The 26,882-nt window shown below is 36.3% G+C and overlaps 1 protein-coding gene across 1 annotated transcript in view; it reads left to right on the top strand.

The window, feature by feature from the left end:
• Positions 1-9,464: 9,464 nt before the first annotated feature.
• LOC122718497 (mucin-5AC-like) overlaps positions 9,465-26,882 on the top strand; it is a 298,623-nt gene continuing 281,205 nt past the window's right edge. The window contains exon 1 of the mRNA XM_043943993.1: positions 9,465-10,841. The gene's annotated coding sequence lies outside the window, so the exon portion shown is untranslated. The remainder of the gene's footprint in view (positions 10,842-26,882) is intronic.

Raw genomic sequence — 26,882 nt, 5'->3', positions numbered from 1 at the left:
TGTTTTTTCCTGTTTTCCTTTTTCTTTTTTTTTTTTTTTCTTCTTCTTCTTCCTTCAAGTTTTTGTTCAAGGAACGGAGGAGAGCGGTGGCGAGAAACTGGTTGCAATTATTATTTACAGAGAGATCGTTACGGGCAACAATGTTGAAAAGTTTCCCCCAAGTTTCTTCTCGCCCGTTTCACGGGAAACCACGTAAGTTTTCATCGTGGAACAGTTTTATAAAAATCTATCTCCACACGCTTTATTGGATAATTACTCTTAGGTAATAACAATAACAAGGTGCTTAAGTATAGGTCATTGAGGCCGCAGCCGGGAAAGGGTTGCATTGTTAATTCCGTGTAGAGGATTGCGGCAGCACGTTTCAACGGCATAACGAAATCAGCCCGCGGTGTAGTGTGGCTGATATACCGGCGTAGTCATGTACTTGATGGGCTTTCCGCTAACGAGAGTTAATTGCAGCATAAATATGCCTGTTATGAACGGGTGAAATGATTACGATAAACTAGAGAGTTGTACGGAACGAAGGAAACACACGTAAAATTACGAGGGCAAATAATGAACGTACAACGAATCGATCCCGGTTCGAGAATCTATAAGGCAGCAAAACAAAATTTGTTTGTTTCCCATTGAATTTACAGGTTATTCGTTGTGCAAAACATTGGAATCATTTCTTTCTTTTTCTAATTTTGATATTAACTTATGAAATAACGTGTACGTATAAATTTATTTGAGATTAAAAACTATCGCGATGGGATGACAGTAATTGCACGATGATAACTTTCACTCTCAATATCCATCAATGAAGAATAGAAAACTTTGCCATTAGATACCTTTTTTTTTTTCTAAAAATACATTTGAAAATACTTTCGAGAATTGTATAGCGAGAGTTCAAGAGTAACTCTGAGCAGATTATGTATTAACAAAAATTGTTATATAAATAATTTTATTTAATTCGATAGATTTTTTAAAGAATCTTAATCTAAGATAACGAAATTCTAATCTATTTTTTCATCACCTTAGCGATTCCATATGAAATCTTTGATCAGAAATTTATATATATAAGACGGATACACCGTAATCTATGTTTCTGTTTTGCTTTCAATCGATTCTTTCCTCTTTTCTTCTTTTTCAATCAATATTCTAGCGTTACTATGTTTCGTGAGAGATTTAAAAATCATTATTCACGGTACGTAGATACGTGGGTAACACATAACTTTACATTCATCGTGTATAGACTATCAGGCAATTGATAAGTAAACGTGAAAGAAATACTCACACGCTTTGTAGGCCGTTTGACCTGAATATCTATAATCCGTTTCTATCTTATGGTCATATGCTTTTCTTCTCTTTTTTTAATAATTCTTGTACTTTTCCCGACATCGTTGTTTTTCTTCACCTTCTCGTATTGTATATACGAGACTTTTTTTCTTCCGTAGACCATGAACACGAGGCTCTTCTAAGTACTTTATGTAAATAACAGGGCTCATTACATCGTATGAGGCATTATCATCGGTTTTAGTACGTACGAGTACTAAAATTACTCAGTTTAGATTTATGCATACAATATAATTTTTATTTTAAAAAAAGAACAGATAAAACATGCCAATGTAATAATTAATTTTCTTTGAAGATTTTACTTTGAAAATTTAATAATTAAACACTTTTTGTTTGTTGGTGTTACAAATTTAATATTACAAATAGTAACGTGATTAATTACAAATTGGCCAATCATTAAAACGATTTTTCATTTCTTCTCTTTAAATATAGAATAAATATGTAATAAAATTTATATATATTTACACGTAGGGAATGTAATAGAAACACAAGGTAAGAAATATATTTTCTTCTTCAGAAAGCTTTTCACAATAATAATAATTTGGTTAAATGGTATGTATTTTACAATTTTGTTTTTTTTCAATGCTTGTATTGGATCATTTATCATTTGAACTATATTATAAAAAAACGTATTTTCACTTTTGTTTTTATATTTATCAATTAGAATTGGACATTGATTTCATATTAAAGTTGGAATGAATCTTCAAATTAAAATATTTACTTATTCTTTTTATTGTTCAATATTTACTTTTGATTTTTATCTTTGATTAGATATAACTCTTTAAACGTTTTATAAGTCTTCTGATTCAGACTTTCGTAAAACAAGTTGTAAGTATTCGATGCATGTTAGTTTCTTTCGTCGAGGCAAATATCGTTAAAGCGAGAACGAATGGGAAACAGAGATGTGGCGCATGGAAAGGCGAGTGTGCCAGAAAACAGTCAGGAATACCGGAGCAATCCATATTTTCTATTTCGATAAAGTCACGGTCGTGTTCATGGTTCAAGGCCATGGTATATGGCCTTCACGAGTCAATCTGATCTGCTCCCTGGATTGCAATCACGATCAGAGTGTCAAGTTTAGACATGACTTGACCTGCCTTGACCAAGACTTGCTCGTCTCACAGATTTGATGACGTGTTACAATCTCCTCTTTTTCTCATTCCTATTTCGAGTTTTCGTGTCACTGTGATGCAATATCTTCTACTTGAAATATTACACTTGGATATTTTTCTGACCATATTTCTTTATTATGATTTTAATAAATATTATTATTTATTAGTATTATATATTTAGAATTATTTATATTGAATCTTATAGATCAAAGTGAAATCATTTCTATTAGGTTGTTTCTTTTGGTTAAAATATTATAATATTTAATATTTCGTTATATTTTAACTTTTAAGAAAAATTAAAAATCTTTATATGTTTCTTAGAAATATAGAATTAAGTCTTATTCTTTTATTTTATATGTATCAGATAGGATATTTTATTATATTTAATTAATTTTATTAAATTTTATTCAATCTGAAATGTCTTCTTTTGAATCCTATAAATTTGAGATTGATTGGGTCGATGTCTTGATTGTTTAGAATCATCTTTATCATTATCTCGTAGATTCAGAATTATTTTTACTCAGTTTGTTTAACAATAGATATAGTTTAGTGTGTCATAGAAAATTATATATTTTTAAGATTTTTGTATCTACCATGCTATGTATTTAGATATATATATTTTGGTGAAAACAGAAGTTTCTCAACAACTTTGACAGTCGTATAAATCGAGGTCATCCAAAGGTTAAAATAATCCGAAATAACTAGTGATAATTTTCTCAATGCCTTACCATTCGTTCAAAAAGTAAACAAACACTTGCACGTACGTAAATTGCGATAAGTTATCGCTAAGCTTAAGAATTCTAGGATTTTATCATTACCTTAATATATGTTGCGGAATATTTGTATTTTTAAATTCTACAAAGATTCTTTCGTATACTTTTTTATCAATTAATAAATCATAAAATAAATATACGTGGAATTAAATATATTTTATATTATAATTAAAAATAATAATTTAGCATCTTTCACAAATACGTAATTAAAAATGTACGTGGTAAATTAAGCACAAAATATAATCAAATTGATTATTTATTCCCTTCTCCATTACAAAGTAAATGTATTACCTGTATCGTTTGCAAGCCGGGCTATGTAATTAAGATCGTATGACGTGTTCAGAAAGATGGGAGAGTGTGTGCGTTTCCTCTTACCCAACGCACTGACCTACCCTTGCTTGGTCCTTGAAGTTGTTTCGAGACCCATGACGGCATTTCATTACCCATAAAATTTCCATTTAAAAAACGATCTGATAAGGGAATTCCGAAAATTTTTACGATTTATGATTCCCGAATCGTTATTTCTGTCTGCGATCTATCCACGTTACGAGTCACGGCAACAATTTCGCCAAATTTATCGAATTAAGATTGTCTGATGATTATTTGTCAAAGCCAACCACTTTATTACTCTTCGTACGAAATTCTCGATTTAATCCCGATGTCATTTAACAACCTATTATATCAGTGGTCTTTCACCGCTGTAAAACGTTTATACCAACTCGAAACTACGTAATTTCAGCATGAAATGGAATACGAAATATGTACACGGGGAAGAATAGCCGAGCGAAAGAAACAAATTGGAATACACTGTTACGAAAGTTATTAGAGTTACACGTATATTTAGCACGGTTGAGTGCCGCAACCGTGGCCCTCGACGGTAGACGCGTACTGGCATTCAGCCACTATTCCCATGCACCGTCACCACACCAAACTATTATATATTATCCAATATATCCATCTATTTTATTGTTACCTTTCGATTAACGTATTTCTGTTAATTCAACAAAGAATCATAGCTAAACAAGACATTATTCTCTGAATCATATTAAATTTTGATTCAATTATAACTGAAGAGTGAATCACACGTGTTGATTTAGTGTTAAAATTATACGAAGATTTAATAAAGTAGAAAATGTGAACAATTGACGGAGAAACTGTTAAGATTTTTTAATAATAATGTCCAATATAATAAAAAAAATAATTTTTCCAAATAATTTCATCAATTAATTGATATATTATGTGTTTTAATTGAATTACAAAATATGTGGAATATATAGATTTTTTTATAGAAAACCGATATGTAATTTCATATTTATTATAACAATACTTTATATGTTATTTTAATTTAAATTTTTCTGTTTCAATTATTCCAACGATATTTCCCATATTTTACACAGATTTTGTGTAACCACTACTCACAATCACGATACTTTATTTAATCATCCGTTTCCTTTGTTGTATTATAATCTTTTGTACAGCGGTATTCATTCCAAGATTCGTTATTATTATTTCCGTTTGTTATAGATCGGCTCCTTATATGTTTTTAATTTAAAAATAGTTGCTCAATTAACTTCTTCTCACCTGGTTGAATTATCCTATCATAAGGCTTAAATAGATCAGTCTGAATATTCAACAAATTTCCAATTAACTTCAATTCCTTCAATTTTCATTACAAATGTTTTAAATTGATATATTATGAAGAAAAACTTAAAAGAATATATTTACATATCATAAAAATAAAATTATAAACAAAATATTCTTACACAGAATTTTTGAATTCAAATAGAAAACACGAAATCGTATCACACTTGACTTACTTCGATTTACCGTGATACTGTTTCTTCGTAAAACGCTATGCTTTCGAGAACGAATCCGGATCAAATCGAATGGAATACATATAATCCCGTTAAAGTGGCAATGTACAAGGAATAAAAAGATCGAACGACGTACTTAACGAGCAAGAGAAAATTCGAAATGCGATCCGTTCGATGGTTCGCAGAGTCGCGAAGTTCGAAGGCTGAGAGCGCGCACTCGCATGGTTCTATGGGAATGCCGGTTAATCCGATGGCTTGGCAACAACGCGTACGATACAGCGCGGCACGTCAGGCAACGTTGCAATCGTCTAATGCACGGCACTGGCGTGTGCACGCGTGGATCGTTGCTGGCTGCATATACGCGTGTGCGTATAAACGTGGCTGACGTCGAGAAATCGAAAGAGCGACCGAGCCGAACGAATGACGGAACGTCTCTGAACACGCGCCACGAGTATCCGGAGCTTTCTCGCGCGTGTTGCCTTGTGCGTTTACGAGGCACGCGCTCGCGAATCAAGTGCACTTTCAAGGCCGACGGCAGAAATTTCCTCTGACCTCATTTGAAAAACAGTCGGGGACACGTGTTTCCGCTCCGATCGGTCCCGTTTAAGAATACGTTTCCCTGATCGTGCTAGTTTAAACGAAAATTGGTGAATTATTTTCTTTGAATAGTTTCTTTCGATTGGTTATAATGTAACGTTTAGTCTAAAATTAATGTTCATCTTTATATCAAGATGTTTAGAAATTTGTATTTCTTTTAATTTAAAGATAAGCTAAATTTGTTCAGCTTTCTATGAATTCATTATATATACAATAAAATTTCAACATGCAGTAATTTATGGTATATTTAATAATCCGACATACATAATTCTAATCATAATCATGTTTTATGAATATTATTCTCTAATTACGATTTCTATTTCGTATGAATATATTTACATATTATTTGCATATGTATATATTATATGCATTATTCTTTTTTGTTAATAAACTGCATTATTATGTTAATATTTATATTATTACTTTTTGTATTAGAAGTACAGTTTTATAATCCGCCATATTTGATAACATTGTACTGCTAAAGTCCCTAGGATGTCCTATTATCATTTTACTGTACAAACGTTTTTAATATAAATTCAACTCATACAAATGTTTTTTTATGAAAATTAATATTGTTTCACATATATTAAGAAATTTTCAGTCGATCAAAGCAAATAAGAATATTTCAAAATATAAATTATAAATTTTCTATAATTTTAATGTAAATAAAAATAATTTTAATTTTAATTTTCATTCATTCTTAGTTATTTTCTCAATTTTTTATAAAAATGGACTCACACAACTTTCGTAATCCAATTGCTAATAAATCGAATATAATATTTTATTAGATAATCATCATTTTGCACTTATTTTGGAATATTATGGAAATATGATGACGTGTATTCAGTTTAATGGAACGAAATAGTAAAGTGGATAAGATATTGAGAATGTAAGAAGCGTTGTACGGCATTGCGAGGATATGAAGAACATTCCATGCGGTACATGAAATATCTACGGTTAAGCTCCTACAAGGAATATATCTAATGCATGTCTAGTACATGATGCGGTTTTATTCGAGCCTTGCTCGAGATTCAATTGGAGAAAACGAGGAAAGCTCATAGCGAAACAGCGTGTACTCAGTAGAGTGGGGGGCTTTCGAAACGCTTTGGGCACTTTCATGCATTGCGAAAGATTCAAACGGAGGCCGGAGGAGAATGATTTGGGTCGTGACCTAGATTTCGTATTCTCTGTTCGCTCTTTCTCCGTCTTTTCTTTGATTTTTCCCCCTTCTTCGATGTATGTCGCTTATTCACGTTGCTACATCGTCGAACACCGTAATTGGCTTCGGTTGATCGCCGTTCTGTTCGAAGTTACCGATAACTTTGCAACTTTGCCAAGTTCAACGTTCCGGTAGATATATTAATATATAATGTACGAACATTAACTACTTGTTAATTGTAATACGATGAAGACATAGATTAAAGATGTAAATGCATCGTTAAGATAATTTTTCCAACATGTCTATTTTTATCTTTTCCTCTTTTATCTCATTATTTACAGCTTGATCAAACAATTGATGTCTGCAATGTTTTTCGCTTTATTTGCAAAACTAAGATGAACTCGTAAGCGTTTAAACTGAAATGACTCATTTGTAAGCGACATTATATACAAGCGATATGGCGTATCCATCGATAATTTGCATTTTGCAAAATTATTCGTACATCTTTAGACAAACATTTCTCAAAATTAACGATAACTTTTTCCTAGGATCGAGGATGACACCACACTGATGACGAATGATCTCAGTGATTAATGCTGTGCATTCTCTATTGGTGGTTCTCTGTTTACTAGCTCGATGTCGGCAACTTGTTGGACACCGGTATAAGGTTGGATTCACATTGCTGTTCTCGAACAGTTCTCAAACTATGTTCGTTGGCAGTGTGAACACTTTTGCAAGCAGAGAAACGTGCAGCGAATTGGTCAGTGAATGCTATTTAAGAACAATGTTCGCAAATTCTTTGCATACATACCTTAAGTTGCGACTAAACATGTATAAGAACTATTCAATGGTAAATTATAAAAAAATTCACATATTCACATAAGTTCATATTTTGGATTTTCATGATAGCGGAAGAAAAATTGCATTATATGTAACGTATCAATCTCGATGCGATTATCACGCGCGAAAATAAATGAAACGCGATGAGATCGTATGTAAATTTGAATTCTGCATAATTCGAAGCATTGCGTTTAGTAGTGTAGCATCAAGCTTTTTTTCTACAAAGATAAATATGATAAAATATGAACGCGGTAATGTTTTTAATTGCTCGTTATTGCGTACAAGTGAACAACTTGTATACTGACGAAGCCACAGAATGGTGTTAATTTTATTTGCCTGTTTTTAAAAAGAGACTTTTGATGATATTACACGAAAAGGTAACGCCATATATCTTCTGGATAGTTTCCAGAAGCAAGTAGGAGCTACCGTAAAGTAATGATCTCTTTTTTTGGAAAGTTTCCAATATTTCTCGAATCGATAATTTTTATACTTCGCATTGTTCACATTTTGCATATGAATATTTATGCGTAGACATGCATTGTGTTCCAATTAAAAAATTCTTGCAATATTGTGTTTATAATATTATATAATTTACGTTTATATGCATATCTTTATTTTAAGAAAAAACAATTTTAAAAAATATTGATTATCAGAAGCTGTTGCATATTTTTCCTCGAAGTTAGATAAACTTTATACAACATTTCGTAAAAAATGACATCTATTTCTACGAATAACCTACAAAATACTCATCTATTTTTACAATTACATTTTATAGAAAAGTTTTGTTATATTTATATAATTTAATTTACACTTTAATATAATAATACTAATATATGTTAATCTTTTGTCAGTATTGTTATTTACTTCTCTTCTTTGTTTATATCTACATTTCTAATATATTCGTATAATAACCTATCTCAGTCTTGTATCATTTATCGTATTATTTTAAAGCAAACATAAAACATAAATGTGTAATCGATATAAAATTAATATTTGTGAGCAAATTTTTTTGCAGATTTCCTTTATATAACAATTTTTTCATTGTAATTGTTATAAAATTAGCAATCATTATAATTTGTCGATTAGTGATCAATGATTTTGACAGGTTAGAGGTTATGGTTTCAGAATATTATATGTAAATATATACATGTATACTTTAAAAAAAAAATCATTATCTGAATAAATATTCTAAAAAACTTATTTTCATGAATAAATGATAAATATAAAAATAGCTAAATATTCAATAATTAATTATGTAGTATCGCATTCGTTTTCTCGGTCAATAATTAATTGTATCGCACAATCGATTACGCTTCGAGAATCGAAAGTGATGTTTACTTACCGATTATTCGTTGACATTGTCAGTGCTTTCTCAAATTGCGCTACTGCATACTATTCCACATCTATCGTATTCTTGTGCACGGTATTATCGTGGAGCACGCGGTCGTTCACGAATTCAGAATAACGAGTAAATTCCGATAAGTTACCGGTGTGTCGGAAACTTTGGTGAGACGCGGCGGGAGGGAGCGGTGAGGCACGACGTCGAGCTTGTTTGAGAGGGGAAAGAGCGGGAACGCGAGACCAAACGTGCGGACTAGAGAGGAGAGGCGCGGCGAGGAAGGAGGGCCAGTGAGTTTGTGAGAGGGAAGAGCAAGAGGCAAGAGGGTGGCGGCTGTGAAGCTAGGACGAGGAGTGATGGGCGGCGGGAGGGATTCGGTATAGGAGGGATAGGGAGGGAGGGAGGGAAGGAGCGCGCTATCGGCGAGCGCCTCGGTTCGGCCGAGTCGGCCGACGTCGGCCTCGATCAGCCGCTCGGCGCTCAGTTCGAGTCGGACCTCCGTCGTAGTCGGATTGTGTCGTTCTGCCGCGCTGTCTCTCTCTCTTTCTCTCTTTCTCCTTCTCTTTTTCTCTCATTCCCTCCCGTGGGCACGCGCGCGCGCGCCACTGTGTGTATGTGTGTCCCTCGTTCTCCCTCTGTGTCCCCCTTTTCCCCCGCAACGACGAGTTCCGCCCAGTGAAAAAGAGTCGAGCTTTCCTGCAAACAAGACGCGTCCTCGACGGCAGTTGTTTGTTTTCTGGTTTCGTGGTGTCGCGGTGACACAAACAGCGAAGTCGAAGAAGCGAGGGACCGCGCGTGCGGAGGAGAGGAGAGACAACGAGCCGCGTGTACCGTGCCACCCGTGTGGGTCTCGACGTTGTCGTGTCGTCGTCATCGTTGTTGGTGCGAAGAGTTTCAGTCAACGGAAGGAGAAGTAGGTTAGCACACGGTGCCTTTCGCGTCCGCGGTAAAATATACCTGGTTCTCCGACTACTTCTCTCTATACCTTTTACACGAAGCCGCGTAGTGTGTACCATCCTGATGTGGTGACGTTTAACCAACGCGCACTTCTTTTACGTAACGAAAGCGCGTTAGAACGTGCGCGTGCGCTCTATACGTAATCCGTCTTCGGTTTCTGTCCTTCTCGTTTGTCGGTTGCAAGCGAGAATCTTCGATCATCGGTAGTCGCGTTCTCGTGTGTGCTCGTGTTCCATCGGATCGGCCGATCGGTCATTTTCGTCTCGTTAGCAGTGCCTCTGTGTGAATTTCGTGCCGCATTGCTTTCCCGTCTTTCATGTGCGATACACCGATTTCGGAGTGTGGTTCGCGCGATTTTCGCGCTTTCGACGCAATTTGTTTCGATAATACCAAACGACTCGATTCGATACGATTCGATTCGTTACAAGAGTCGATTTCTTTCGTCTTGACCAAGTTCACGGAGCAAAACGCGCGCCTGTTCCGCGAACACGTCAGTTCTCTTTCAACTATCTTAGCAGTGTGATCGAAAATAACGTTCGTGCTTTTACAGTAAGGAGTTTTCTTCGTTTGGATACATAACCAGGCGATTATATACGTACGCACAAACATTGGAAACCGGTGCTATTCAACCAGCAATTTCTGCATCGAGTACTCTTCATTGATTCAATTTCGTATTGTTTTGTGGTGTTTCGTGAGGTGTGTGTTCAAACCTACAAGTGGTGCGACTGTTTTAAGTGTGATTTAAATCAGTGATTTGAAAGAAAAGCCGATTATTTGGCAAATAAAAGAAAAAGAAAAGCATAAAGTGAAAGTTTTATCAGTGCAGTATTACGCTATTCTTTGTGGATTATTGGATATACTATACACTACTCTGCGACTTGCCGACGGAGCGCAACATTGCGGCTCACAATTTATGTAAGTACTAAAATATTATATTAAATATTATTTTCGTGATTACAATCGATATGTGTCCCAATTCTGTCAATATCGCGAGTGGTATCTGCTTTTCATTCGATAATTATTTCGTTATTTTTTCTCATTATTCTCGATTTTCTATTTAGTTTATTTCAATTCGTTTTCATGAAAATTTCGATAATTTGTCGATATCCAAGATTCATAGTGATGTAATTACAAATCAAAAAAACTCCCGGATAACTGCATAATCGATAAACTTGCGTTTCGTTCGTGTTTCGTTGCGATATAAATCTTCGAAAAACATCGAGCAAGCATTTGAAGTTAGCGTTAAAACGTTTTCTTTACGTTTCGATAATGTTCGATCGATTCAAAATCATTATTAACCGTTTATAGGATATAATCAATATCTCAGATAATAATTATGAAATTAAGTATCTGTTTTGAAGTGTAGATAGATTAAATTGGTTTCAACGCAATTCTTGGCAGTTATTATATTTCAAGTCTCGAATATTTGGCGACTGTTAGAAATTCCACGCCGATGACTTTTCTTTTGTGAGTTCTGATAAAGTAATTGTTTGCAAACAAATTTTCCTCAAGTATTTTGGCAAGTTATCGTTTCGAAGAATTTCAATCTTGTTTTGTTTTTCTTTAGACTCCAATTGATGACGCTTTTAGTTATTCATTTTATTAGTATTTCAAACTTATTCAATAGAAATTTGAATGACTAAAACTTTTTCGAAAACGGTGACAAAATGAAATCTTGAATTGTTTCTAGATATAATATTTTAATATCATTATACTATAAATACAATAGATTAAATTGCAAATGAATTTTTAACAAAGATAAATATTAAAGATAAGAGTTGATCTACAACAATACGAATATAGCATTATCGTATTATTAATCATATAAATACATAGATAAAAAAAGGGTAATGATTGCAAAATCTGTCGAAAATTTAATTCGCTAATGAATCTATTTGGATTTTTCATTATCGTTTCACAATTAACGAGTAGTTTTAATCTGATCGTGCAATGCGAAGTGACGACGAAAGGCGTCAATTCCCGTTCGACGAGCTATTTAAAATTCTTCGCGCGGAAATATTATCTTATCGGGGAAAGAATGTTCCGCTGAGAAAGCGAAACTTCGAAAAGTCGTTGCTGCCGTCTCAGCCGCTTTTCTTCGTTGTTATATTTACGTCTTACATCATTCCTTTATCAAAAGAATTATTAGTGACAAGTACAATGCCACCGATGGCGATTGAATTGAAGACCTTGTAAAGAGAATAAATTAAGAAGGAATTAAAGAAAAATTGCTTAAAATTATAAAATTATTGCTTTGATTTAACATTAAAAAATATATATTTTCACATATTACATCACAATTATTAATTATTGAGTTGATAAATCATTTATGAATTTTATTAATAAATGATTTTTAAAACGTTAAAAATATACATTTACATTTTACAATTTATTGTTTTGTTAATAAAATCTTACTACACATCGCATTTATACTTAAATTACACAATATCGAATTTTGATTTACACTAAATATATTATGTGTAAATCAAAAACTACTAACAAAAATAGAAATTATAATAATATAAATTTTTTTAGTTACTCGTAATAATTGAACAATTGTCAAAAATGAATAGTTTTCTTTTTTCTGCAAGGTTCTCAATTGTCAATACGTTCGGAATTCTCTTATATATTTAATCAATCTCATTAAAATTCTATCGATATTACCTGTTTAGAAGTATAGAATACAATGAAAATAAAATTAAAAGTGATTCATGAAATATACATATCGTTGGTTCGTTGGAACAATTATCGTAAAAGTGTATCGTTAAATCGAATATCTGGAGAAAATTTCGGCACAGTAGAAAATTTTCATTAAAACATAAAGCGTGCAAAAAGATAAGGGCGCCCAGTGTTCCGATGAATAAGGCCGGGTTCGCGTGGATGTTTGAAAAGCTTGCATAGAAATGAGATGAAATTGAAGGGTCCCGCGATACGCGGACCGGAATTCTGGAATATGTAATTAAATATAAAAGGAACTTTTAATACGTAACTACTTTAAATACAGAGAATTGCGCGGAAACCATGTCGCGGATGGTACTCGCTTCTCCTTTTTTTTTTTCTTTTTTTTTTTCACTTTTATCGCGACGTTTCGTGCGATCGAGCAAGTTTTAACGACGAGCGGGACACGATCGTTAGACGCAGTTAAACTATTAAAACCGACGACGATACTTTCTTTTTAATTGTATTTTAATGAAGCCCGCGTGCTCTTTAATCGACATCGATTAACTTTCGAGCCTGTCGAATGTGAAGCGTCGCGGAGCATTGTTATTCGACTTTCGTTGAAGGGAAAAAGTGTTCGTTCGCTCGTTCGTTCTTTCTCGAGTACAATTCTCGAAATATAATTTTAACGAGTGTAATAAAATATACATACAAGTATAAAATAAAATATTAATAATTTATATATCGGAAAATATTATCGATGTACAAATTTTGAAAACGTATTAAACGCATAAATCGAAATTTGTTCTTTTTTTAAAAATATTTATCAAACGTGATAATATATTAATAGATTCATTATTATCGATGTATAAATTTTGAGAACGTATTATCGAACTAATTAAAATTTGTTCCGTTTAGAATTTAATCGAACGATATGAATTAATTTTTAATTATTGAGAACGTTTTTCGTCAGACGATTGCTAAGGTTGATTAAAACGTGGTCTCGGGCTATCTTTTACATTTTAACGTTATCGTCGATGAATCGTTCAACCCTTTAAGTAGTTGCACTTTGCACAAGCAGAAGCTAGGACTTTGAATAATTATTCGCAGAGCGTAACCGTTTGCAAGCAAATTAATTGTGGGACGTTCCGGTAACCTCGTTATTTGTTCCTCGTGTTCTGCCTTCTTCCTCTCCCGCGCATCCAAGGATCTTCACGTGCAAGCCAGCAAAGAGCCATAAAATGTTGTAACCGAGAGTCTGCGAAATTATTGAATTATTAACCGTATCGTTTCTGCGTTCGAAGGTCGTAGTTTTAACATTTATCGCGTTATGCGTGACGTAGCGGATCCAATGGCCTTATTCGACTTTTCATCTTTCGTCATGGTACAATATTTTTTTATTAATCTCTTCGTATTCGGAATTCAATCGCGAATATTTTTTTTTAAATTCTACTTGATTTCGTTAGTATTTAAGTTTGCTTGATATTAGTTCGAATTTTTATTTACGATTTAAATATGATATTTTTATTAACTTTTACGTTAAAGTTTTGGATATTTAAACATTACGTATTTTATTTAAGATAAAAATGTAATTAAAACTAATTATTACTATTATTTGCGTGAAAAGATTTTTCAAATCGAGATTGATCCTCGTTGTTTGGCACACTTATATCTATCTTATATTTCAAATATAGAATTTATTCATTGAAAATTATTGAAATAATTAACATAAAGATTAATCTTTTCGCAAATACACATCCTCGAGACTTAATCGCGAACGTTTCACAACTTCAAAATCGTATTTATAATTATATTTTTCAACTTTCCGTCTTTTTATTATTTCTCTTCGAAATTCAATCGTACACATTTCACAATTCCTCTCGCTAATCGTATTAGTTAAAATATTAGTTAAAATTACTTAGGGGCTTATCAAATTAGAAATAAAATACGTGACCCAAATGACAAATGTAATAAGAAGAAGAACGTACGTCACGACTCGATCTGGTCGTGCTGTTACGGACGTAATTAAAGATAGTTTCTAGGCGGCGTTTGTATGCGTGCGATTGAAACGAGCCGCGTGTTCCTTATCTATTCCACACAATGATGTTAACCTTGCATTTTTATCGCGTATACCCCGTGATTAATTCTTCAATGGGGGGATAGAAGAGGAAAAGAGCGGTCGCGTTCATTTGGATCTGGAATTCTTTCGTTGGAAATAATTGGGGATTTACGTCGTTCCAAATTTCTTTGTCGGAATTTCTTCCGCGGAAAAAAATATCTTTTTGCGCGCACTCCATTGCTTTGACAAAAATATCGTCGTATTAACTCCTCTTCTCGGCAGGATGCGAACGATTCTAACACGGACAGGGGAGGAGGGGAGGAGGAGGAGGGGCGGGGGGAGGCGGGAGGGGGGCGCATACACACGTGTGCATGCAGCACTAGGTTGCATCGAAGCGTTCGTTCGTTCGAAAGCGCAGGTCCCATTCTCAACACCTGCTTGCAGATTGTTGAGAACATTTTTCTGGCGTCTGGAAAATTTTTCTCTCCTATCTCTCTTTCCCTCGCTCGGCCACTCTCTCGTTGATTCTTTCATTCACAAAGGGAGCCGAGTTTCTCGAATGTATACGCTGACCTTTGCAACCTTTTTATTATACGTACACGTTTACACAATGAAACGGTTCCTTGCTCGGCTTAGTGTGTCCTCGTAAAGTTCCACAAAGAAAAAATCGTGACCGAAATGGCAAATGTTAATGGTGCTCCCTTTCTCGACGTAGATCTTTTTTTTCTTTTTTTTCCCCCCTTCCACTGAGAATGTTTGCTGCTTTTTTCAGGGAGAATTTTCGTCTCGAATCGAATTCAATGAGAAGATCATATGATCATATTTTATATTACGTAATAAAATGTTTATGCAAATTGAAATTCCTTTAAATGTCATGTATACTTTTTTTTATTTCGTCGCGTGTAGCTTGTATATTATTGTAATAGTAATTTTTTTTTCCTTTTCTTTTTTTCTTTTTTTTTACTTTATCGAGTGAATTTTACGAAAAATAAAGGGGGAGAAACGAGTGTCGGACGATCGAATCAATTTCGAGGATAAGATGGAGAAAAATAAAAACAGGTGTGCGAATACACGGAGGAAAATATTATATCGATTTCGTTGTAAGGATGAGCTCTCCTCTGACGAAGTCATCTTGTAGCTTATGGCATAAATCTCGTCGGCTTAGCCCAAGTAATGCTGAACACGCGACCAAGGATTCTTTTTCCACATGTATACACGCTCATACCGGAACGTATATCTCCATTTTTCTATCTATTTTTTTTCTCTCTTTCTCTCTCTCTCTCATAAGAGAGCATGCGCGCCGCATTTCAGATGCTTGATAAATTCACGAACGAGGGAAGAAAGTAGGCGGCTTTCGTATTTATTTTCTACGAAAAGATAAAAAACGCAGAAAGAGGATGTTTCTCGATTTAATTCGCGGTGATATTTATTCGAACAATGATCGAAAATAAAACGAAATTTCTTCTTCTTCTTTTCTTCTATTTAATATCAACGCTAATGGTGATGCAATTTCTATCCTTCCCTCTCTAAATTATAAAATTATAAAGAGAAAAAAATATCACGATCAACGAGAAGAATTGTAAGAGTAAATCGGAGAGAGGAACGATTGGATGTCCTTGCGCGTATCAAAAGTTCGATCGAAGGAGCGGTCCGTAGATATATTGGATAATACGTGTTACAGTCATAAGCGGTTCGAAGAAGATCGAACCGTGAAGCGGCTCTTCTTTCTCGTTGTATCCACTAACCTTGAGTACCTGTCGGGTTTGTCGAAGGTTACCTGATCGGTTCGGCGTAAATGAATAGCTAATCCGCCTGGAGCCAACCGCTTCAACCGTGCACATTCTCTCTCTCTCTCTCTCTCTCTCTCTCTCTCTCTCTCTCTCTCTCTCTCTCTCCGTGCAAGTAAAAATGTCTAGACACGAGATTGATACTACTACGAGATTCTGGAATATCTCTTTATCACGAGACAGTCTTCTTTCGTTTATTTTATTATTTTTTTTTTTTTTTTAATAAAACACACGATGTACACATGGGTACACGTCTCTCGTATAAAATTCTCGTATAATGGGGAATACGTACAGAATATGTGCGCTACGAATTCTCTTGGTTGGCATTTTTCATATTTCCAACGTTAAAAAATCGTCGAGTGTCGCGCGTTTATCGTTGCCGTTCTTTCGGAATTCTTCTGGGGACGAAGCATTCGAGCGGCGCGTTTTTCGAGACGGGTCGGGTCCCTTGCATTCGGTTTGAAAAATAGCCACGACTTTTCGGGTGATTCACGAGGCAAGTTGAACGGTGTGTAACGGGCGACACGATATTCTTCAAAATTTCCAGGAGATCTTTTTCCGACCGTTTCCACGGTTCTTCATTCATTTGTGTGGACGCACAAGTTGAGATGAAAATGTGAAAATGGACCGGGAATGGAAGCGATATCGATGATCTTACTCGAGATAAAACGTAAAGAAACGTGTATATACATATATTCCACGCGTAGAATGGTTGGTTCTTTGTGGATTTACGATATACGTTTATCGATTCCAACGCCTACGATTTTAAACGTTCACCTATGCACTTTCCCATTCGGAAACGAGAGGTTACAGATCGTTTCCTTTAACTCGTAACGTTCGAAATGTCTCGTAAGAAGGCGAGGTTATAAATAGAATATTCTTGCAAAAATCGTTCGAAGAAAGATACGCGCGTTATGCGGTATTAATAGTTTTTACGTGGGTGGAGGCATCTGAAGATCGCATGCAGAAGACACGATCTCTTCTTTAAGCGGAATTACACGTTGTTATATTTCGATGCATTCATAATTCATATTATTACGCGTATTATATCGTAAATTTTACGAGTGATAAAGATTCCCGATCTTCGATATGATAAAATTTATTTTCCCTATTCTAGAAGTGAAAAAAAGAAACGAATTGCCTCGATTTTAAACATTTTGAATATTATATCCGATTGCGCCGCGAAATATGATCGTCTCGAAGAGCGATATCGGGGGAACAATGTAGATACAATTGGAACGTGTAGACATTGCGAACAAAAGGGAGAAGTGTTGAAAATACAGCGAGCTGCTCATTTTTTAAAATCCTTATATAGGGGATAGTAGACAGATTATCATAATGGTAGCCAGTTCCGCGAAAACTTCTTTTGATCGTACTTACTTGGGGAGACGAAGCCACTCCATTGTTGAGCGAGGAGCAGATTTATGATGCGATCCACTTTGCCCTCGCTTCTCGCTTCCGGTTATTACGCGAAAGTCGGGCAAGAAAAGCTCAACTAGGATACCGCCGCCACGGCACAGCCGGCGTGGGTGGGGACGAGTTTCTTAAAAGAAGGAACTCGAGTGAACGGATCCAATCTGGGAAGATTCGTTTCGTGTTTTTCGTGGAAAACGAGGCGTGGGAAGGGTGCCGAGGGCGAATTTATCGACTCCTTCGATCCTATCGATTGCTCGATCCTATCATTCGGTGGTAACGTTGTTTCGTCCTCGAGTTATTATTACTCGTTATTATGTCGCTTTAGGACAACGGATTTTTCTCCAGTTTTCTCGACACTATTTTCGACCATATTATCAATCCGATTATTATTACTTTGAAACGATCGTCTAATAAGTGTAATTGAATTTCCTTTTCGATCTTGACGCGTGATAAAACTGATATTGAAATTGTTACGAAAATCAAACTATTTTTTCCTTTTACTTTTCATCAAGAACTTGATATAACGCTAAAGAACTTTAAGTAAACTTATAATATATTCGCATTGTAATTTTGCGTTACAATTTTTTCCTTAAGAATTTCGAGAAAAAAAGAAATAAGTCACAGATAATCCCATAATATAACCAATACACAACAAAATAATTATCTTTATAACAAATTTATATTTCAATTACTATCAAATTGAAATTAATACGATACGAAAAAGTCCAACCTTTGATTCGTCACCTTTACCCCGTTTTTAATCCCTTTTCTTCTTTTGCAACAAAGAACCACCCGTCCAGAGATAACCGTTAATGCGCAGCTTATTCCAGATAACGTTAATCTCAGATCGAGAATTTCTCTCGTTGAAAGGCTTACGCGTCGATCCTCATTAACAACATTTCGTGCACCGATATTTACAAAATATCGTAATATTCGAGCCGGGAGAAATAATCGGTTCGGGAATCGCGTTCAACCGTTAACTTAATTACAATCCACCGTATCAATCCATTAACCGCTTCCATCTCCTCCCTCCCTCCGTTTCTCTCCTCGCCATCCATGCAAATTTGTGCTCGAACACCGTAACAGACGTCTTTCCCTCGTCTGCGAAATCGTCGTCTCACGTACGCTCGCGAACGTTTCCACGGGTATAAGCCCGCGTCTTCCTATCAGTTTCGAAGGATAGCGCATAATGGTGAAATAAAACGAGCACGGGACGAAATGGAACGTCGCAGGAACGGAGGAGGCATCGAACTAGCAGATTTATCGTCGCTACGGAGCTCTACATACCTAAGGCTCTCTTCTCTCGCGTGTGCACGTGCATTGTTGCGCGTGGCGCAGGTATACGGGATATACGGTTGTGCACAGGGTGGCTGCCTTTCTCCCGACACACGAACCTTCACGGTGGTATCTGCGTTTTATATATATGTATATATATATATATATATGTAGGAGGGCGATATCGAGGAGGGAAAATTGTTTACTCGCACAAAGAACGAGTATTGTGCGGGAAATGTTTCTTCGGGGTCATGGATCTTGGTTGTATCGAAGTCATTTATGCGTCATTGCCTCGCTTTGAATAGAAAGACGCGGTGGAGTGAGAACTTGCGTTAACGTATGATATTACATCATTCCATGAGAACAAAGTCTGAGGCGCGGTAAAACGCGTGCTGGGAGGAATATTGGAAGATATTTCGATAGTATTCTCATATTTTCCGACTCGCAAAGATTAAATTGTTCGTAATGCGAGCAATAGAAAATGTATTTATTACAATTTATCGATTTCTCATCTCTCTCATTACTCACTCTATATCGAAGCGTTCTTTAATTAAAATCGTCCACGTATAACGTGAGTATAGTAAGAAATTGTTGGGATAGATTAGAAAGAATGTTTCTACGTTCTTCTTTTTGCAAGGATTGAAATTTTCTATCCACTTTTATTTTAAATAAAAATCGAAAAACATTTCAATTTCATACGCTCTAATTTCCACCTAACAAGCGATGGCTCTCCTTACAAATTCATCAAAACAGGTAGCGAGCCTCGTTGCATCGCCGTTAGAGATGCTCGACGTTGAACGATGCTTGCTTAGCCGGTTATCCGATGCATTCATAGTCTATCGTTGGATAGAATGCCCGTGAAAAATCGTTTCGTGAGCGTGTTTCGCCTCACGCGACGAGCAACCGTGACGTGGCTGGACGTGGAGAACGAACGGGAAACGAGGTCTCTCGCTTCTTTCCCTCCCTTCGATATATATATATATATATATATATGTATACATATATACGTATTTACAGTGTAGCGTAAGCGTTTATCGAGCGAATTGGAAAGAGTTTGCGTAGAGGTTCGTCGGTGCGGACGATTAGATAGCGACACGAAATAGATAGCCGGGTGTCGATGATGCGGGTGGAGAAATGGAGCTATGCAAAAGGCGAATTCTGACCGAGGTATTTCGAGAATTGTATTTGGAGAAAGTTTTCCGCAACTCTCCTCTTGGCGAAGAGATGCGATAAAGAGGATTCGAAACTCTTTTTTTCTTTCTTTCTTTCTTTTTTCTTTTTTCACGGATACATGGAAGGAACGAAGAAACCTTTTTGAACTGGTTTGGGCAGCTTCAGAATGAACCTAGGTTCATAACGAGGCACCTTATCTGATTGGACGCGCGTATTTTCTACCTGAAACCTCGTGTATTTTGTAACAGATATTTAACTGTTTTTCTTTGAAGTGAATTCCCTTTACCGTAAACTGTGCGAGAAGTTGGCGGGGTAGGGTGAGGAGGATGACTCACGCCGCTTCTTCGGGCCATTGCTCTAATTAATCATGAATCTCGGAGGTTCGCGTGTGCTACGTATATTTTCAAGCCTAGCCTTGAACTTATCATGCGGAATTCTCGCAATTTCTTTCGGTCGGATTAAAAAAAGATCCTCGAAAAATTCTATTATCAATCGAAAGAAAAAAACCTACTCCATTTTCAAAAATCGTAAAAAAAGATCCTAGAATTAATATTTATTAATGAAAACTTGACATTTTCGAAATAATAATTGTCGCACTTTGAAACCCAATCCATCAACGAAGTCGTTTCTCTCCACGATTTCAAGAATTCGTAACGAATATAATATCCTTGGTCGAGATCTTTGTCTTTCTAAAAAAAAAAAAAAAAAGGAAAAGAAAAGAGAAAGAGAGAGAAGGGGGAAGAGAAGTACAGGTACAAAGGATAAAGGAGAGACCATTGATATTTCCGGCGCTATAATCTTGCTTGTCGGACGATTCCAAGGGCGGTGGAGAGAAGGGTCGACAGTTTGGGTAGGACAAACCATAGCAATAAAGGATTCGTCGACCGTGGAAAATCTTCCCGGTGGAGCAAACCCGGAAAAACCGAGTCGAGCTTCTCTCTCTCTCTCTCTCTCTCTCCCTCTCTCCGCAGAGGGGTGGGAAATTATACTCCTGCAAACTAATTTCAATTTATGATTTCGTTGTCTGCCTGACTATGAACGTGCGTTACGATCGGTTTTACTTCGTTTTTTACAATAATTGGAAAAACTGCGTTTCTCGCCCGACTTCGCGGCCACTTTTTCCCGCATACATTACATCCGATATCGGATTCTCTTTTCTCCCTTTTTTTTTTTTTTTTTTTTTCGTTCGTGTATCGCGTTATCGATCCCCTCCCCTTGAGCGGCGTTATTACTTTCGTTAAAAATAAAAATATCAAACGCTATTTTAAACGGGATATTATATCGACTTTAAACTCCCTTTGAGTCGTATTTACAGGGTGTAATATAGAACGAAGTAGGCGGAAAGTTTGAGAGATGGTCGTGGGGATTAAAACAATCGTGAAATGTTGAGAGTTTGTTACAAGTAATCTCTAATTTTTTAGCGAAAAATGGGCGAAGATAGAGCACGATGAAAACTGTCAATTGTCATTTTGTACAAAGTTAATAATCCAATTTTTCAATTTTTATCCCTTTTTCTTTTGAAAATGGGTAATTAATAGCTAGGACAAATGCGTATTTAGATTTAGATGATTATTTGGATTATCACATAGTCGATGAGTACGTTAACCGTAAATTGAAACGTGTCTAAAAATGTTTACTATTCTGAAAGTGACTTATTATACACAAATCTTCCAATCAGATCGAATAATCGACATTCAACTTTCCCAACATTTTTCTGTTTATTCTGCCTTTTAGAATCTTAGATCCTTAAATTTTCTATTTACCTCGTCCAAATAATGTCTCGATACGGAGAGAGAGAGAGAGAGAGAGAGAGAAACTTTTATCGTTACCTCGAACCATAAACTCGGGGTCATTTATGTCCTTTTTCTTCGCGAGTAAAAGTTTTTCAAAAAAAAAGAACCTTCTGGTCAATCAACTCGCTCTTCCTATATCGATTCTCGATATCACAATTACATATCGTAATCGCATGAAACTCTTGCGTTTCTCTTCCGTCGCTCGATGGATCGATGGATAATGGGCGATCGGTTCACGAATTTCACGAAGGAAAGCGAGAAATAAAGCAGAAAGGGGGAGAGGAAGTGGGCGCGGGCGGAAGAGAGACGGAGAAAGCGGCAAGATTTGTTTATACGCGCTTGATACCGGCACGATTTATCACTACGCTTAAGGGAGAGAGGAGGAGGCGAAAGAGGGGTATAATCGTGGGTCCTTCGGTAAATAAGGTTATTCCTCCGCCGAGTCGGCACCCATTCCATTCTGTCCCACGCTATCTCGACCCATCTTGCCCCGGCTTGGTCGCTCTCCCTTTTCGTTTTCTCGTCCATATTCACACTCGGCTCTCCGTGGAGGAACGATTTGTTGGAATTAAGCGGTATTTCAGCGCGCCGCCACGGCTCGTCGCGACTTTCCGCCCGTGAAATTCTAATAATCGCGCAAATAAACCAGTGTCGCGGTAATTCGAACGCGATAGTCTTGTTTTAAACATTGCCGGGGACTTTGAATGGCTTGCTTCGAGTCGCTTTAACGAGTCTTGTTAACGGTCGGTCTTTTTCTTAATCGTGTTGCCGGCCGGCCAAGAATGGTCCCCCGTGAAAATTCCTTTTATTCTTTTATTCTTTTACGAGATGAAAATATCGAGATGAAATGCAGGATCATTTATGAAAATTGTGCAACCCTGTTTTATAGATGACGGTTGAAAACGATCCGAACACGAGATTTAGATAGATGACACGCGTGATCTTGCGATTGTAGTGAATTCAACAAACCATTTCTCTCGTGTTACATTTTTATATTTCCTCAGATTTTCTTTCTTTCTTTTTTTTTTTAAATAAAAAGTTCATCAGTTTGGATTCGCTATTGAAACGAAAAAACGTCGAAAACTCGAAAACCTTCGTTACAAATTTTCGTACAAGAGAGATCCCGTTTATCAAATAATTCGACTTAAAAATAACTTTGTTTATCGTGCGAAGCAAGAATATTTATTTATTTTTCCGTATAACATCGCAACTTCTTTAAATCAAATCCCTCCATTCTGATTGAACGCAGAAAAAATTTACGCGAAACGTATCGATATCGCATAGCGAAAGGTAAAATAAAATCGTACTCGAGTTTTTCCATACTTCGTCCTGGCCGATCCTCTCTAGTTTGTTTTCCACGTTTGTTTTAACGAGCAGTCCTTGCCGCACACGATCGGCTCCTTTGAACGGCTGTTCTCTTTTCTCTTTCATTTCATTTTTTTTTTTTTTTTTTTTTTTTTTACCTACTTTCCACCTCCCTCCTTCATTCGCTTCCGTTTTTTCGACCCCTTTCCCTTGGCCCGGTCCATTCTTTTTCTATCCGCGCGCAATTGGCTTAACGGACTGTTATTCGCTCTATTACCGTGTTTTCTATTATTCCGCCTAGCATTCTCGCAATCCCGAAATGAATCACAAATCGTTCTCACGGAAATTAGCGAATTGTCGGACGGCTGGGCGGCGGATTCGGTTTTCGAAGATCGATCGGAAACAGGGTTTGCGGGATTTGAATGCGATTGATGTTACGGCACGGTTATTGGCGAAAGATCATACGTAACGGTGACTTTGTTGATCAATGAAGCGGCCTCCATTACTACGCAGATTTCAATGCGAATTGTACGCGAAATGTGAGATTGGCTTCGCTATTCCGATATTCGATTATTATTCTTCTTCGATTATCTTTGAATATTTTTTCTTGTTTAATGACTCGAGAGAGGGGGGTCAAAGGGAAGGATTACTTTTTTTTGGATGAATAAATAACGAAACACGTACTTGCGTATATTATCCTTCAGAATTTCCTAGTTTTTTTTTCTGAGAAACTGAGGTGAAATAATACGATTTTCTTCGAATCAGTAAAACATTGACGCTTAGTTTGGAAATATACAGTTCTTGGCAAGTTCGTAAAAGCGATAATTTCCCCGATTCGACTCGCAACTCGCTATCTTTCAAATATTCTCGCCTCGACTAATACCACTACTTGTATTAATTAGTTTCGTTTTCGAATCCCGGAAGTTTATTCATTCCACGCGGCACAGAGGAAACAGAGTTTATTAATCGAGCGTGAATTCTCTCATTAACGTTTATCTCTCTTTCACACGACGATTCGTGAATCACGATTCCCTTGCTCGTATATACCGATAGATATCGATATGCATGTACGTTTATGGAAGCATTTAGACATATAGTTTCGGATATAAACGAATGATATTACACGACAGTTACGGTTAATCTCAGTTTTCGATCGTTCAATAATTATATATTATAAATATGATTTTACATACACGAATTGAAGAGATTCGTACGAGTTTTCGATTATTTTTAGTCTAATCCTTGAGTTTCTTCGAAAAGAAAGATGGTCGATGAAACAAAACTTTCTCCCATCTTCTGTCACAGTGTTGTACAATATCTATTAAATTCCTCGATATGATAGAATCCAGATAAATTCGCTTTTCGACGATATTCGGATTCGAAGAAGCGAAATTAAATATCGGATGAATATCTTAGCGATTGGATCACGATCGCGATCCACAAATTGCCACTTGTGAAAGTAGTGGTCGAGCGAGTGTGGAACATGCAAATTCCTCGCGAAAGAGAGTTTATGAAAGCAAAGTACACAAAGACACGACGGCTCGGAATTACGATTCCGATTTCGCTATCCTCGCTCGATTTATCGCCGACGATTTTTCTTCCGAGAGACTTGTTGACGAAACATTAGTTACATCGAATCATTTCGATTCGCAGTGAGTGGATTGAAACGGAGGAAGATATTACGAAATTAAAATACGTTAAATCCAAATATTTTTTTCGGCAAGAAAATGTTTCGATATTCATTAAGTTCGCACATTCCGATATTCTCTGCTTAAAATTTTCTCTACTCCTCGTTCAAGGCTGATAATTATCGAAGGAATTGAATTTTTACGATCCGTTTATTCGGAAACATTAATATTAATCATCGAATATTTCGTAGAGAGATTCCACTAAATGTGAATCAAAAATGGTAAAATATTTGCGAATTTGAGAAAGAAGAATCGGTCGTGGAATCAGGTGTAATAAGGAAAGGGAGAAGAGACGGGCGTTGAGCGAAGACGAGCTGATAACGACAGAATTATCAGCGATTCGTACCGCGTGACAGGCGAAGATAATCGTATCGGCCATTGTATTCGTCTCGATTCAGTAGGAAGTTGAAGCGCAGCTAATCTCGCTTCGTGTGTAAAGAGAAGGTAGAGAGACACATACAGAGACAGAAAGAAAGAGAGAGAGAGAGATAGAGAGGTTGTTAAGTCAGTTATATACTTAAACGTTTCGCTGACCGTCGTGTTTTAAACGTGTTATCTAACTTTTATCGTTCTTTCTCGGTTAATGAGATATAAACGCTGGCTGAATTGTATCGTCGCGTGATAATGGGATGGAAAAACCGTGGATCGATTGCTACAGATTTTCCTGAAAGTAAGACAAAATGTATACGCTTTTTTAGAAAATGGAATTTTAGAAATTCCTAAAAGACTGTTCCCTTGAGTTATTGTATACTCAAGTTAGACAACAAGTTTCTTTCCAGTGAAATACGTCTCAAATTTTAATACATTAATAAATTTTATTCACCTGTCACTTGGAAATCTTAAGAAATATTCCCTCGATCGATAAAAGATTCTCAATTATCGGAAAGGGTGAAACACAACAAACAAAGATTTATCGATCTCCCCTCGGTAGCCGTGAAAAGTAAATTGCCCGAATGAAAAAAAGTCTCGAATCGAATTCAATTTTCGATGCCTGTGTCCGAAACTCGTTTAACCAGCCGTGCACGACCAATTAAATCGATTTACTCGATTAACCGCTTAACCGTGTCGTTGCTCGGCAAAAGATAAACACTTAACGGTTAACGACCGATAGTGGCCCACCTGAAACGTGGACGTGGCCTGGACCGAAGATGGAACGGGTGAAACGCGTTTCAATTTCCGCTTTCGCTTTTAATTTCACCACTGGTCGCTTTTCCGCCCTCTTCTCGCACCCTTTAACCCCCTGCAATCTCTCTCTCTCTCTCTCTTCACCCTCGCAACTTGGCCGGATCCCCTCTTTGTCTCCGTGTTTCCGTAACAGCTCCTCCTCCTCCTCGCCTTCTCCATCTTGGCCCTTCCTTCTCCAGGCAAACTCTTCGTAATAACGGCGAGAGTTACCGTGCAGCAAAGGCTTTGGAGGAAAGCGTTTTGTCGGTTTCTAAACGCGTTCCTCCACTTCGCTTTTTTTTTTTTTTTTACATCGCTTCACTTTGCAATATCAACTGTCTCTGAAACGACGTTTCTAAAAATCTCGAGCCACGTGTCTCGATATTTTGTTCGGAGCCGCTTTCAAAATAAGATGGCCGTGTTTCTTAAGAAATTTATTTAGATAGCGAAATACGGGGAAACGTGGTTCATCCAGAGGAAAAATTTATCTCGATTTGTCGAATTTTCTTTTTTTCGAAAATCTCTCGATAGCTTTTCGGCCTCAAAGTGGTAAGCGCAATGACGAGATAAATCGAATTTTGTACGAAGAAACAGTTGCGTAATTAACTATTATTCCACTATGAGTTGAAAAAATGATA

Source organism: Apis laboriosa, unplaced genomic scaffold, assembly GCF_014066325.1.
Source record: "Apis laboriosa isolate Shangri-la unplaced genomic scaffold, ASM1406632v1 scaffold104_cov149, whole genome shotgun sequence".
Lineage (NCBI taxonomy): Eukaryota > Metazoa > Arthropoda > Insecta > Hymenoptera > Apidae > Apis > Apis laboriosa.
The sequence above is the reverse complement of the archived record's forward strand: the minus strand, read 5'-3'. Positions and strand labels throughout refer to the sequence as shown.